General features: G+C 47.1%; 8 non-coding genes and 1 pseudogene across 8 annotated transcripts; 5 read left to right on the top strand and 4 right to left on the bottom strand.

Annotated features, from left to right (window-relative positions):
• Nucleotides 1-59: 59 nt before the first annotated feature.
• On the bottom strand, nt 60-175 carry LOC135019095 (U5 spliceosomal RNA). Its single transcript, XR_010216694.1, has one exon. It is a non-coding gene; the product is annotated as a U5 spliceosomal RNA (small nuclear RNA).
• A 274-nt stretch (nt 176-449) lies between these two features.
• LOC135019087 (U5 spliceosomal RNA) lies at nt 450-565 on the bottom strand. The gene has a single exon (XR_010216687.1). It is a non-coding gene; the product is annotated as a U5 spliceosomal RNA (small nuclear RNA).
• A 264-nt stretch (nt 566-829) lies between these two features.
• Nucleotides 830-945, bottom strand: LOC135019094 (U5 spliceosomal RNA). Its single transcript, XR_010216693.1, has one exon. It is a non-coding gene; the product is annotated as a U5 spliceosomal RNA (small nuclear RNA).
• Nucleotides 946-1,215: 270 nt separating this feature from the next.
• Nucleotides 1,216-1,331, bottom strand: LOC135019061 (U5 spliceosomal RNA). Its single transcript, XR_010216662.1, has one exon. It is a non-coding gene; the product is annotated as a U5 spliceosomal RNA (small nuclear RNA).
• A 144-nt stretch (nt 1,332-1,475) lies between these two features.
• Nucleotides 1,476-1,603, top strand: LOC135019054 (U1 spliceosomal RNA; annotated as a pseudogene).
• Nucleotides 1,604-2,196: 593 nt separating this feature from the next.
• LOC135018766 (U1 spliceosomal RNA) lies at nt 2,197-2,360 on the top strand. The gene has a single exon (XR_010216400.1). It is a non-coding gene; the product is annotated as a U1 spliceosomal RNA (small nuclear RNA).
• A 152-nt stretch (nt 2,361-2,512) lies between these two features.
• Nucleotides 2,513-2,675, top strand: LOC135018941 (U1 spliceosomal RNA). The gene has a single exon (XR_010216568.1). It is a non-coding gene; the product is annotated as a U1 spliceosomal RNA (small nuclear RNA).
• Nucleotides 2,676-3,350: 675 nt separating this feature from the next.
• LOC135018854 (U1 spliceosomal RNA) lies at nt 3,351-3,514 on the top strand. The gene has a single exon (XR_010216486.1). It is a non-coding gene; the product is annotated as a U1 spliceosomal RNA (small nuclear RNA).
• Nucleotides 3,515-3,666: 152 nt separating this feature from the next.
• LOC135019018 (U1 spliceosomal RNA) lies at nt 3,667-3,829 on the top strand. The gene has a single exon (XR_010216633.1). It is a non-coding gene; the product is annotated as a U1 spliceosomal RNA (small nuclear RNA).
• Nucleotides 3,830-13,402: the final 9,573 nt, after the last annotated feature.

Raw genomic sequence — 13,402 nt, 5'->3', positions numbered from 1 at the left:
TCTATGCAAATGAGCTTACATTAAAGCACACTCGTTCTATCTTTAAACCGATAAAATAAAATCCCAATAAGATGGGGCATGCAAAAATTGAGATAAAACTCAGTTTTGCTCCTCTCCACGGAAATCTTTAGTAAAAGGCGAAAGTTTTGTTCGTTCTGAAGAGAAACCAGAACATGACCAAGATTCCACCTGTCGCCTGAGTGCCATGCCAGCAGTCCTCATTCAGCTCAAAGTGAGCACCCAATTTGAAAGAAAGAAAGCAGATTTCTCACCAGGCTTCCCCTTGCTATAAACATGGTTTGTACTCTTTTCCATGTGCTCCCAGATCTTTCAAGCATTTAGTATAGTCAAGAAAGTTCTGTTTGAAAAGAAACAAACATTTACTGTCATTTCTATGCAAATGAGCTTACATTAAAGCACACTCGTTCTATCTTTAAACCGATAAAAGAAACCCCAATAAGACGGAGCATGCAAAAATTGAGATAAAACTCAGTTTTGCTCCTCTCCACGGAAATCTTTAGTAAAAGGCGAAAGATCTGTTTGTTTTGAAGAGAAACCAGAGTATGACCAAGATTCCACCTGTCGCCTGAGTGCCATGCCAGCAGTCCTCATTCAGCGCAAAGTGAGCACCCAATTTGAAAGAAAGAAAGCAGATTTCTCACCAGGCTTCCCCTTGCTATAAGCATGGTTTGTACTCTTTTCCATGTGCTCCCAGATCTTTCAAGCAATTAGAATGGTCAAGAAAGTTCTGCTTGAAAAGAAACAGACATTTATAGTCATTGTTATGCAAATAAACTTACATTAAAGCTAACAAGAAACTGATAAAAGAAACCCCAATAATATGGGGCATGCAAAAATTGAGATAAAACTCAGTTTTGCTCCTCTCCACAGAAATCTTTAATAAAAGGCGAAAGATTTGTTCGTTCTGAAGAGAAACCAGAGCATGACCAAGATTCCACCTGTCGCCTAAATGCTGTGCCAGCAGTCCTCATTCAGATCAAAGTGAGCGCCCAACTTGAAAGTAAGCAGATTTCTCACCTGGCTTCTCCTTGCTATAAGCATGGTTTGTACTGTATTCCATGTGCTCCCAGATCTTTCAAGCAAGTAGCATGGTCAAGAAAGTTCTGTTTGAAAAGAAACAAACATTTACTGTCATTTCTATGCAAATGAGCTTACATTAAAGCACACTCATTCTATCTTTAAACCGATAAAAGAAACCCCAAAAAGATGGGGCATGCAAAAATTGAGATAAAACTCGGTTTTGCTCCTCTCCACGGAAATCTTTAGTAAAAGGCGAAAGATTTGTTCGTTCTGAAGAGAAACCAGAGCATGACCAAGATTTTTATCTGAAAATATGTGTTCTCCCTGCAGTTGTTGTCCCCAGATGAGAGTTCCCTTGTGCTGCCTCAGTTGAATCTCCTTTACTTGACAGAGATGTGCCTGAGCAGCGGCCCTCCCCAGCCCTATCCCAAATCATACTTATTTTGCATAGGAGATACCATGGTCATGAAGATTGTTCTCCCAGGGTGAGGTTCATTCATTGCATTCTGGGTATGCTGACCCCTGTGATTTTCCCAAATGTGGGAAACTCGCTTTTATACCCTTGTGCACTATCCTGACTTCTCCTCCTGTCTGCTTACTTTGTGCCTTCCAATGCACAATGCAAACTACAGGTAGTGCTGCAGGGCCCACACCCTTTTACTTGCCTTACAGAGCAGCTCTGGAGCTGATACAGTGCCAAGCTGCTGCAAGAAATCAGCTTGAATGCTTCAGGGGATGGGGCATGGCCAACATGAGCCCCACACCGAAGGAGGGTGGGGGTGTTTAATGCGAACTAAGGGTCATCCAAGCGCCGCAAAAGGCCGCCATGCCCTGCATACCCCTTTTCTCTTTTCATATGCAGATGAGGGTTCCAGCCAACTTTGGCCCTCTGCTTGGATGACATCACCGTATGCAAATCCGTCTTCTGCAGAACTTCCCCCAGGAATGCTTGCACTAGTTGTTGCATTTGGTTTGTTGTTTGGGGGTGCTTCAGTATTAGGCAGCCTTCTGCCCTCCCATGTTCATCTGAAAATATGTGTTCTCCCTGCAGTTGTTGTCCCCAGATGAGAGTTCCCTTGTGCTGCCTCAGTTGAATCTCCTTTACTTGACAGAGATGTGCATGAGCAGCGGCCCTCCCCAGCCCTATCCCAAATCATACTTATTTTGCATAGGAGATACCATGGTCATGAAGATTGTTCTCCCAGGGTGAGGTTCATTCATTGCATTTTGGGTATGCTGACCCCTGTGATTTCCCCAAATGTGGGAAACTCGACTGCATTATTTGTGGTAGTGGGGGACTGTGTTTGTGCTTTCCTCTGGTCAGCTCTGTTAAAACTCAGATTTCTTTGTCTCAGATTTTCCTCTAGCCTTGTTCTTCTTTCGAGAGTTCCCTTGTGCTGCCTCAGGTGGATCTCCTTCACTTGACAGGGGGGTGCCCGAGCAGCGACCCTCCCCAGCTCTAGCCCAACTCCTACTTACCTGCCAGGTGAGATACTATGATCAGGAAGGTGCTTCTCCCAGGGCAAGGCTCACCCATTGCACTCTGGGTGTGCTGCTCCTACGATTTCCCCAAATGTGGGACACTTGACTGCATAATTTGTGTTTCCTCTGGTCGGCTCTCGTATAATTCAGATCTCTTTGTCTCAGGTCTTTCTCCAGCCTAGTTTGCTGTCTGTTTCCACTTCTTTTATCTTGAGCCCCTCCCTTCTATACCCTTGTGCACTATCCTGACTTCTCCTCCCGTCTGCTTACTTTGTGCCTTCCAATGCACAATGCAAACTACAGGTAGTGCTGCAGGGCCCACACAATCTTTTACTTGCCTTAAAGAGCAGCTCTGGAGCTGTTACAGTGCCCTGCTGCTGCAAGAAATCAGCTTGAATGCTTCAGGGGATGGGGCATGGCCAACATGAGCCCCACACCAAAGGTGGGTGGGGGTGTTTAATGCGAACTAGGGGTAATCCAAGCACCGCAAAAGGCCGCCATGCCCTGCACGCCCCTTTTCTCTTTTCATATGCAGATGAGGGTTGAAGCCAACTTTGACCCACTGCTTGGATGACATCACCATATGCAAATCCATCTGCTGCAGGCCTTGCCCCAGGAATGCTTGCACTAGTTGTTGCATTTGGTTTGTTGTTTGGGGGTGCTTCAGTATTAGGCAGCCTTCTGCCCTCCCATGTTCATCTGAAAATATGTGTTCTCCCTGCAGTTGTTGTCCCCAGATGAGAGTTCCCTTGTGCTGCCTCAGTTGAATCTCCTTTACTTGACAGAGATGTGCCTGAGCAGCGGCCCTCCCCGCCCTATCCCAAATCATACTTATTTTGCATAGGAGACACCATGGTCATGAAGATTGTTCACCCAGGGTGAGGTTCATTCATTGCATTCTGGGTATGCTGACCCCTGTGATTTCCCCAAATGTGGGAAACTCGCCTGCATTTTTTGTGGTAGTGGGGGACTGTGTTTGTGTTTTCCTCTGGTCAGCTCTGGTAAAAGTCAGATTTCTTTGTCTCATATATTCCTCTAGCCTTGTTCTTCTTTCGAGAGTTCCCTTGTGCTGCCTCAGTTGGATCTCCTTCACTTGACAGGGGGGTGCCCGAGCAGTGACCCTCCCCAGCTCTAGCCCAACTCCTACTTACCTGCCAGGTGAGATACTATGATCATGAAGGTGCTTCTCCCAGGGCAAGGCTCACCCATTGCACTCTGGGTGTGCTGCTCCTGTGATTTCCCCAAATGTGGGAAACTTGATTGCATAATTTGTGTTTCCCCTGGTCGGCTCTCGTATAATTCAGATCTCTTTGTCTCAGGTCTCTCTCCAGCCTAGTTTGCTGTCTGTTTCCACTTCTCTTTTCTGGAGCCACTCCCTTCTATGCCCTTGCGCACTATCCTGACTTCTCCCGTCTGCTTACTTTGTGCCTTCCAACGCACAATGCGAACTACAGGTGGTGCTGCAGGGCCCACACCCTTTTAGTTGCCTTACAGAGCAGCTCTGGAGCTGTTACAGTGCCCAGCTGCTGCAAGAAATCAGCTTGAATGCTTCAGGGGCTGGGGCATAGCCAACATGAGCCCCACACCAAAGGAGGGTGGGGGTGTTTAATGCGAACTAGGGGTCATCCAAGCACCGCAAAAGGCCGCCATGCCCTGCATGCCCCTTTTCTCTTTTCATATGCAGATGAGGGTTCCAGCCAACTTTGGCCCACTGCTTGGATGACATCACCGTATGCAAATCCGTCTGCTGCAGACCTTCCCCCAGGAATGCTTGTACTAGTTGTTGCATATGGTTTGATATTTGATGGTGCTTCAGTATTAGGCAGCCTTCCGCCCTCCCATGTTCATCTGAAAAGATGTGGTCTCCCTGCAGTTGTTGTCCCCAGACGAGAGTTCCCTTGTGCTTCCTCAGTTGAATCTCCTTAACTTGATGGGGGAGGGGCTGCCCGAGCAGCCACCCTCCCCAGCCCTATCCCAACTCATACTTATTTTGCATATGAGATCTCTTGATCATGAAGATTGTTCTCACAGGGTGAAGTTCATCCATTATATTTTAAAATAGGAAGGTACAAATTACATATTTGAATTGCATCTATGTGCTGGATTCAAATGTCCCCCCCCCCCCTTCCTTTCTCAATTGTGCCCATCAGCAGCTATTCTAAGGTTGCTGCCAATGGGTGTGACACATTAATTTCTTCTGTGGGGTACACAGGACTCCACAAGGATTCACATTGGGGTGTAGAGTAGGATCTTGATCTGAGGCACCAACCGACTCAAAGCTTTTGACTGTTCCCAAGATGCTCAGCGCATCCTCCTCTATAACCCCGCTTCCATGAACAGGGAGCTCAGTTTGTAGTTGGTGCCTTCAGTAGCAGGCCACTTAACAGGGGCCTGCCTCAGGAAGCCAATTCTTAGCTATTCATTTTGACAAGAAAAGAAGAACTTGTTTTATGAGAATCTACAAGGGCTGCAGCAGGCTAGGTCTAATAGACATCTTTACTGCAGCTTCATCACTCCCAGCGGCGCTGTATACTCCCGTGCCCTGGTTGCTGGGTCACTGCAGCGGAGGCTCCGGTTTCTTCCTAAGGTCAGTCACACACACACCGCCCTTCCGGATCACGAGGCCGCTGATGAAGGGGAGCGTGGCCGTAGGGGGTGGACCGTGTGTGCACTGGCGTGGACACTGATTACTGGGCAGCCGCTCCACTAGCCACCAGGTACAGTTAAGGAGCACAGGTCTGGGGGTTTTTCTCCTATATTAAACCAATTTTGTACTGCCCGCAGCGCATTGTGATAGGTAATAGGGCCTGATTCAGGTTGGATTGCAATCACAATAAGTGATCCAACTGCAAAAATTGCTAAGAGCATACGCATGTGCCTGCATTTTCTGCGGCACCCCGCAGAGAATGCGATCGCCTCTGCCTGTCAATCGGGGCAGGGGGGGAGAGGGGGGTCAGCAACACTCCATTTCCATGTCAGGGATGGAGCGGTGCGGGGGCAAGGCTTCAAAATGGGGTCTGCAATGGAGGAGACACAGGGGGCGTGGTCACAGCAGCTGTATGACATCACATTCAGCCGCTGTGATCACAAAAATGGTGGCGGCTTCCTGCGCGCACATACAGTCTGCACCAGCAGGAGGCTACACCATTTTTTATGATCACGCTGAACTGCAGTGCGACTGCAATTACAGCATGGTCAAGAAGGGAGGCGTCATGCTGGGTGGCCATAAGAGATGAGCGGGTTCGGTTCCTCGGAATCCGAACCCGCCCGAACTTCACCCTTTTTTGCTCGGGTCCGAGCAGACTCGGATCCTCTCGCCTTGCTCGGTTAACCCGAGCGCGCCCGAACGTCATCATCCCGCTGTCGGATTCTCACGAGACTTGGATTCTATATAAGGAGCCGCGCGTCGCCGCCATTTTCACACGTGCATTGAGATTGATAGGGAGAGGACGTGGCTGGCGTCCTCTCCGTTTAGATTAGAAGATAGAGACGAGTGACATTTGATTTACTACTAATTTGGGGAGCAGTTGAACTTGTCAGGAGTACTCAGTAGTGCAGAGTTTTGCTGATAGTGACCACCAGTTTTATTATTTATAATCCGTTCTCTGCCTGAAAAAAAACGATACACATACCATATCTGTGCTCAGCCTCAGTGTGCTGCATGATATATCATCTATGTATATCTGACTGTGCTGAGTGCTCACTGCTCACACAGCTTAATTGTGGGGGAGACTGGGGAGCAGTTATAGCAGGAGTACAGTGCACACTTTTGCTGCCAGTGTGACCACCAGTATATTGTCTGCCTGAAAAAGTTAAACACTCCTGTGGTGTTTTTTTTTTATTCTATAAATGCATTCTGCTGACAGTGTCCAGCAGGTCCGTCATACATATATTATATAAATATTTACCTGCAGTAGTGTTATATTTTTTTTTTCATCTTTATCATCTCTATATTAGCAGACGCAGTACGGTAGTCCACGGCTGTGGCTATCTCTGTGTCGTCAGTGCTCGTCCATAATTGTATACCTACCTACCTGTGGTGGGTTTTTTTTTTCTATCTTCTTCATACTAGTAGTTTAGGAGTCTACTGACAGTGTCCACCAGGTCCATCATTATATTATATACCTACAGTAGTAATATATTTATTATATTATCTATACTAGCAGACGCAGTACGGTAGTCCACGGCTGTGGCTATCTCTGTGTCGTCAGTGCTCATCCATAATTGTATACCTAACTACCTGTGGTGGGGTTTTTTTTTTATCTTCTTCATACTAGTAGTTTAGCAGTCTGCTGACAGTGTCCACCAGGTCCGTCATTATATTATATACCTACAGTAGTAATATATTTATTATATTATCTATACTAGCAGATGCAGTACGGTAGTCCACGGCTGTACCTACCTCTGTGTCGTCAGTGCTCGTCCATAATTGTATACCTACCTGTGGTGGGGTTTTTTTTTCTATCTTCTTCATACTAGTAGTTTAGGAGTCTGCTGACAGTGTCCACCAGGTCCGTCATTATATTATATACCTACAGTAGTAATATATTTAGTATATTATCTATACTAGCAGACGCAGTACGGTAGTCCACGGCTGTACCTACCTCTGTGTCGTCACTCGTCCATAATTGTATACCTAACTGTGGTGGTTTTTTTTTTCTATCTTCTTCATACTAGTAGTTTAGCAGTCTGCTGACAGTGTCCACCAGGTCCGTCATTATATTATATATACCTACAGTAGTTATATATATTTTTTTTTATATCATTAATTATCATCTCTATACTAGCAGACGCAGTACGGTAGGCCACGGCTGTGGCTATCTCTGTGTCGTCAGTGCTCGTCCATAATTGTATACCTACCTACCTGTGGTGGAAGTTTTTTTCTATCTTCTTCATACTAGTAGTTTAGCAGTCTGCTGACAGTGTCCACCAGGTCCGTCATTATATTATATATACCTACAGTAGTTATATATATATTTTTTTTTATATCATTAATTATCATCTCTATACTAGCAGACGCAGTACGGTAGTCCACGGCTGTAGCTACCTCTGTGTCGTCAGTCACTCGTCATCCATAAGTATACTAGTATCCATCCATCTCCATTGTTTACCTGAGGTGCCTTTTAGTTGTGCCTATTAAAATATGGAGAACAAAAATGTTGAGGTTCCAAAAATAGGGAAAGATCAAGATCCACTTCCACCTCGTGCTGAAGCTGCTGCCACTAGTCATGGCCGAGACGATGAAATTCCATCAACGTCGTCTGCCAAGGCCGATGCCCAATGTCATAGTACAGAGCATGTAAAATCCAAAACACAAAAGATCAGTAAAAAAATGACTCAAAAATCTAAATAAAAATCGTCGGAGGAGAAGCGTAAACTTGCCAATATGCCATTTACCACACGGAGTGGCAAGGAACGGCTGAGGCCCTGGCCTATGTTCATGGCTAGTGGTTCAGCTTCACATGAGGATGGAAGCACTCAGTCTCTCGCTAGAAAAATGAAAAGACTTAAGCTGGCAAAAGCACAGCAAAGAACTGTGCGTTCTTCAAAATCACAAATCCACAAGGAGAGTCCAATTGTGTCGGTTGCGATGCCTGACCTTCCCAACACTGGACGTGAAGAGCATGCACCTTCCACCATTTGCACGCCCCCTGCAAGTGCTGGAAGGAGCACCCGCAGTCCAGTTCCTGATAGTCAGATTGAAGATGTCAGTGTTGAAGTACACCAGGATGAGGAGAATATGGGTGTTGCTGGCGCTGGGGAGGAAATTGACAAGGAGGATTCTGATGGTGAGGTGGTTTGTTTAAGTCAGGCACCCGGCGAGACACCTGTTGTCCGTGGGAGGAATATGGCCATTGACATGCCTGGTGAAAATACCAAAAAAATCAGCTCTTCGGTGTGGAAGTATTTCAACAGAAATGCGGACAACAGGTGTCAAGCCGTGTGTTGCCTTTGTCAAGCTGTAATAAGTAGGGGTAAGGACGTTAACCACCTCGGAACATCCTCCCTTATACGTCACCTGCAGCGCATTCATCATAAGTCAGTGACAAGTTCAAAAACTTTGGGCGACAGCGGAAGCAGTCCACTGACCAGTAAATCCCTTCCTCTTGTAACCAAGCTCACGCAAACCACCCCACCAACTCCCTCAGTGTCAATTTCCTCCTTCCCCAGGAATGCCAATAGTCCTGCAGGCCATGTCACTGGCAATTCTGACGAGTTCTCTCCTGCCTGGGATTCCTCCGATGCATCCTTGAGTGTAACGCCTACTGCTGCTGGCGCTGCTGTTGTTGCTGCTGGGAGTCGATGGTCATCCCAGAGGGGAAGTCGTAAGACCACTTTTACTACTTCCACCAAGCAATTGACTGTCCAACAGTCCTTTGCGAGGAAGATGAAATATCACAGCAGTCATCCTGCTGCAAAGCGGATAACTGAGGCCTTGGCATCCTGGGCAGTGAGAAACGTGGTTCCGGTATCCATCATTACTTCAGAGCCAACTATAGACTTGATTGAGGTACTGTGTCCCCGGTACCAAATACTATCTAGGTTCCATTTCTCTAGGCAGGCGATACCGAAAATGTACACAGACCTCAGAAAAAGACTCACCAGTGTCCTAAAAAATGCAGTTGTACCCAATGTCCACTTAACCACGGACATGTGGACAAGTGGAGCAGGGCAGACTCAGGACTATATGACTGTGACAGCCCACTGGGTAGATGTATTGACTCCCGCCGCAAGAACAGCAGCGGCGGCACCAGTAGCAGCATCTCGCAAACGCCAACTCTTTCCTAGGCAGGCTACGCTTTGTATCACCGCTTTCCAGAATACGCACACAGATGAAAACCTCTTACGGCAACTGAGGAAGATCATCACAGAATGGCTTACCCCAATTGGACTCTCCTGTGGATTTGTGGCATCGGACAACGCCAGCAATATTGTGCGTGCATTATATCTGGGCAAATTCCAGCACGTCCCATGTTTTGCACATACCTTGAATTTGGTGGTGCAGAATTATTTAAAAAACGACAGGGGCGTGCAAGAGATGCTGTCGGTGGCCACAAGAATTGCGGGACACTTTCGGCGTACAGGCACCACGTACAGAAGACTGGAGCAACACCAAAAACGCCTGAACCTGCCCTGCCATCATCTGAAGCAAGAAGTGGAAACGAGGTGGAATTCAACCCTCTATATGCTTCAGAGGATGGAGGAGCAGCAAAAGGCCATTCAAGCCTATACATCTGACCACGATATAGGAGGTGGAATGCACCTGTCTCAAGCGCAGTGGAGAATGATTTCAACGTTGTGCAAGGTTCTGCAACCTTTTGAACTTGCCACACGTGAAGTCAGTTCAGACACTGCCAGCCTGAGTCAGGTCATTCCCGTCATCAGGCTTTTGCAGAAGAAGCTGGAGACATTGAAGGAGGAGCTAAGACAGAGCGATTCCGCTAGGCATGTGGGACTTGTGGATGGAGCCCTTCATTCGCTTAACCAGGATTCACGGGTGGTCAATCTGTTGAAATCAGAGCACTACATTTTGGCCACCGTGCTCGATCCTAGATTTAAAACCTACGTTGTATCTCTCTTTCCGGCAGACACAAGTCTGCAGGGGTTCAAAGACCTGCTGGTGAGAAAATTATCAAGTCAAGCGGAACTTGATCGGTCAACAGCTCCTCCTTCACATTCTCCCGCAATTGGGGGTGCGAGGAAAAGGCTCAGAATTCCGAGCCCACCCGCTGGCGGTGATGCAGGGCAGTCTGGAGCGACTGCTGATGCTGACATCTGGTCCGGACTGAAGGACCTGCCAACGATTACGGACATGTCGTCTACTGTCACTGCATATGATTCTCTCACCATTGAAAGAATGGTGGAGGATTATATGAGTGACCGCATCCAAGTAGGCACGTCAGACAGTCCGTACGTATACTGGCAGGAAAAAGAGGCAATTTGGAGGCCCTTGCACAAACTGGCTTTATTCTACCTAAGTTGCCCTCCCACAAGTGTGTACTCCGAAAGAGTGTTTAGTGCCGCCGCTCACCTTGTCAGCAATCGGCGTACGAGGTTACTTCCAGAAAATGTGGAGAAGATGATGTTCATTAAAATGAATTATAATCAATTGCTCCGTGGAGACATTGACCAGCAGCAATTGCCTCCACAAAGTATACAGGGAGCTGAGATGGTGGATTCCAGTGGGGACGAATTGATAATCTGTGAGGAGGGGGATGTACACGGTGATGAATCGGAGGATGATGATGAGGTGGACATCTTGCCTCTATAGAGCCAGTTTGTGCAAGGAGAGATTTATTGCTTCTTTTTTGGTGGGGGTCCAAACCAACCCGTCATTTCAGTCACAGTCGTGTGGCAGACCCTGTCACTGAAATGATGGGTTGGTTAAAGTGTGCATGTCCTGTTTATACAACATAAGGATGGGTGGGAGGGCCCAAGGCAATTCCACCTTGCACCTCTTTTTTCTTTTATTTTTCTTTGCGTCATGTGCTGTTTGGGGAGTGTTTTTTGGAAGGGCCATCCTGCGTGACACTGCAGTGCCACTCCTAGATGGGCCAGGTGTTTGTGTCGGCCACTTGGGTCGCTGAGCTTAGTCACACAGCTACCTCATTGCGCCTCTTTTTTTCTTTGCGTCATGTGCTGTTTGGGGAGTGTTTTTTGGAAGGGCCATCCTGCGTGACACTGCAGTGACACTCCTAGATGGGCCAGGTGTTTGTGTCGTCCACTTGGGTCGCTGAGCTTAGTCACACAGCTACCTCATTGCGCCACTTTTTTTCTTTGCGTCATGTGCTGTTTGGGGAGTGTTTTTTGGAAGGGCCATCCTGCGTGACACTGCAGTGCCACTCCTAGATGGGCCAGGTGTTTGTGTCGGCCACTTGGGTCGCTGAGCTTAGTCACACAGCTACCTCATTGCGCCTCTTTTTTTCTTTGCGTCATGTGCTGTTTGGGGAGTGTTTTTGGAAGGGCCATCCTGCGTGACACTGCAGTGCCACTCCTAGATGGGCCAGGTGTTTGTGTCGGCCACTTGGGTCGCTGAGCTTAGTCACACAGCTACCTCATTGCGCCTCTTTTTTTCTTTGCGTCATGTGCTGTTTGGGGAGTGTTTTTTGGAAGGGCCATCCTGCGTGACACTGCAGTGCCACTCCTAGATGGGCCAGGTGTTTGTGTCGGCCACTTGGGTCGCTGAGCTTAGTCACACAGCTACCTCATTGCGCCTCTTTTTTTTTTTGCGTCATGTGCTGTTTGGGGAGTGTTTTTTGGAAGGGCCATCATGCGTGACACTGCAGTGCCACTCCTAGATGGGCCAGGTGTTTGTGTCGGCCACTTGGGTCACTGAGCTTAGTCATCCAGCGACCTCGGTGCAAATTTTAGGACTAAAAATAATATTGTGAGGTGTAAGGTGTTAAGAATAGACTGAAAATTAGTGGAAATTATGGTTATTGAGGTTAATAATACTTTGGGATCAAAATGACTCCCAAATTCTATGATTTAAGCTGTTTTTTAGGGTTTTTTGAAAAAAACACCCGAATCCAAAACACACCCGAATCCGACAAAAAAAATTCGGTGAGGTTTAGCCAAAACGCGTTCAAACCCAAAACACGGCCGCGGAACCGAACCCAAAACCAAAACACAAAACCCGAAAAATTTCCGGTGCACATCTCTAGTGGCCATGCCATGTCACTGTGCAGGAGCCAGCACCGCTCACACACTAGTCCCCGGTGCAGCCCCCAACCCCCGGGACACCCGGAGCAACAAAATGTAGATTCAGGCCACCAGGCCACGCCCCTACCTATGAAACCATGCCTCCTTTTTACCATTGCGCTGCTTATCTGCGCGCACTGCATTACAATCTCCCTCGCCACCTCTCTGGGTGTCACCAGTGATAGTGACACCTCTGCCATGCTTGTAGCAGCTGGTCCTAAGATCTACGCCTCAAGCCCTGAGTGTTTGCCCTTGTGACTTGTTGATCATCATAGCAAAGCAGATGCTTACAGAAAACTGCAGGGGCTTAGATTGAAAATAAAAAAAATTGATGGGTATAAGGTAGAGAGGAGCGGGTTCGGTTCTCCGAGAACCGAATTCCCCACGAACCCCACGAACTCCTCCTCCGAGGCAGGCTCGGTTGTTCCCGCCTGACTCGGAAAACCTGAACAAGGGAAAATGTCATCATCCCGCTGTCGGATTCTCGCGAGATTCGGATTCCATATAAAGAGCTGCGCGTTGCCGCCATTTTTACTCGTGCATTGAAGAGAGAGCGGAGAGGACGTGGCTATATTCTCTCAGTGGAAATCTCAATATCAGTGCTCAGTATCAGTGGATACTTATTGCTGCTCAGTAATACTAGTAGTGTGTCTCTCCTGCTCAGTGTCAGTTCTCAGTAGTATCCTCATCAGTGCTCAGTATCACTGCTCATTGTCTTGTGCTGCATTGTTGTGCTCAGCATACTACAGTACATTACTAATAGTCCAGTGCTGCATCTTGCTGCTCAGTGTCAGTTCTAGTATCCTCATCAGTGCTCACTATCACTGCTCATTGCATTGTGGTGTTCTGTATACTACAGTAACATAGTAATATAGTAACATATAGTAACATAGTTTTTGAGGTTGAATAGAGGCAAATTGCCCATCGTGTTCAACCTGTTTTAAGTTGTGATGATTCTACATACTTGCTGAATAATGTTTTATGACTAGTTAGCTACTACAACTCATGTTACCCCCGGATTAACCATGTTGATATTTTAAGTATTATAACCTTGGATAGCTTTTTCATTCAGAAATGTATCCATTCCTTTTTTAAATCCAATTACAGAGTCCGCCATTACCACCTTCCCTGGCAGGGAATTCCACATCCTGATTGCCCTAACAGTGAAGATCATAGT

Source organism: Pseudophryne corroboree, unplaced genomic scaffold (assembly GCF_028390025.1).
Source record: "Pseudophryne corroboree isolate aPseCor3 unplaced genomic scaffold, aPseCor3.hap2 scaffold_330, whole genome shotgun sequence".
Taxonomy (NCBI): Eukaryota; Metazoa; Chordata; class Amphibia; order Anura; family Myobatrachidae; genus Pseudophryne; species Pseudophryne corroboree.
The sequence above is the reverse complement of the archived record's forward strand: the minus strand, read 5'-3'. Positions and strand labels throughout refer to the sequence as shown.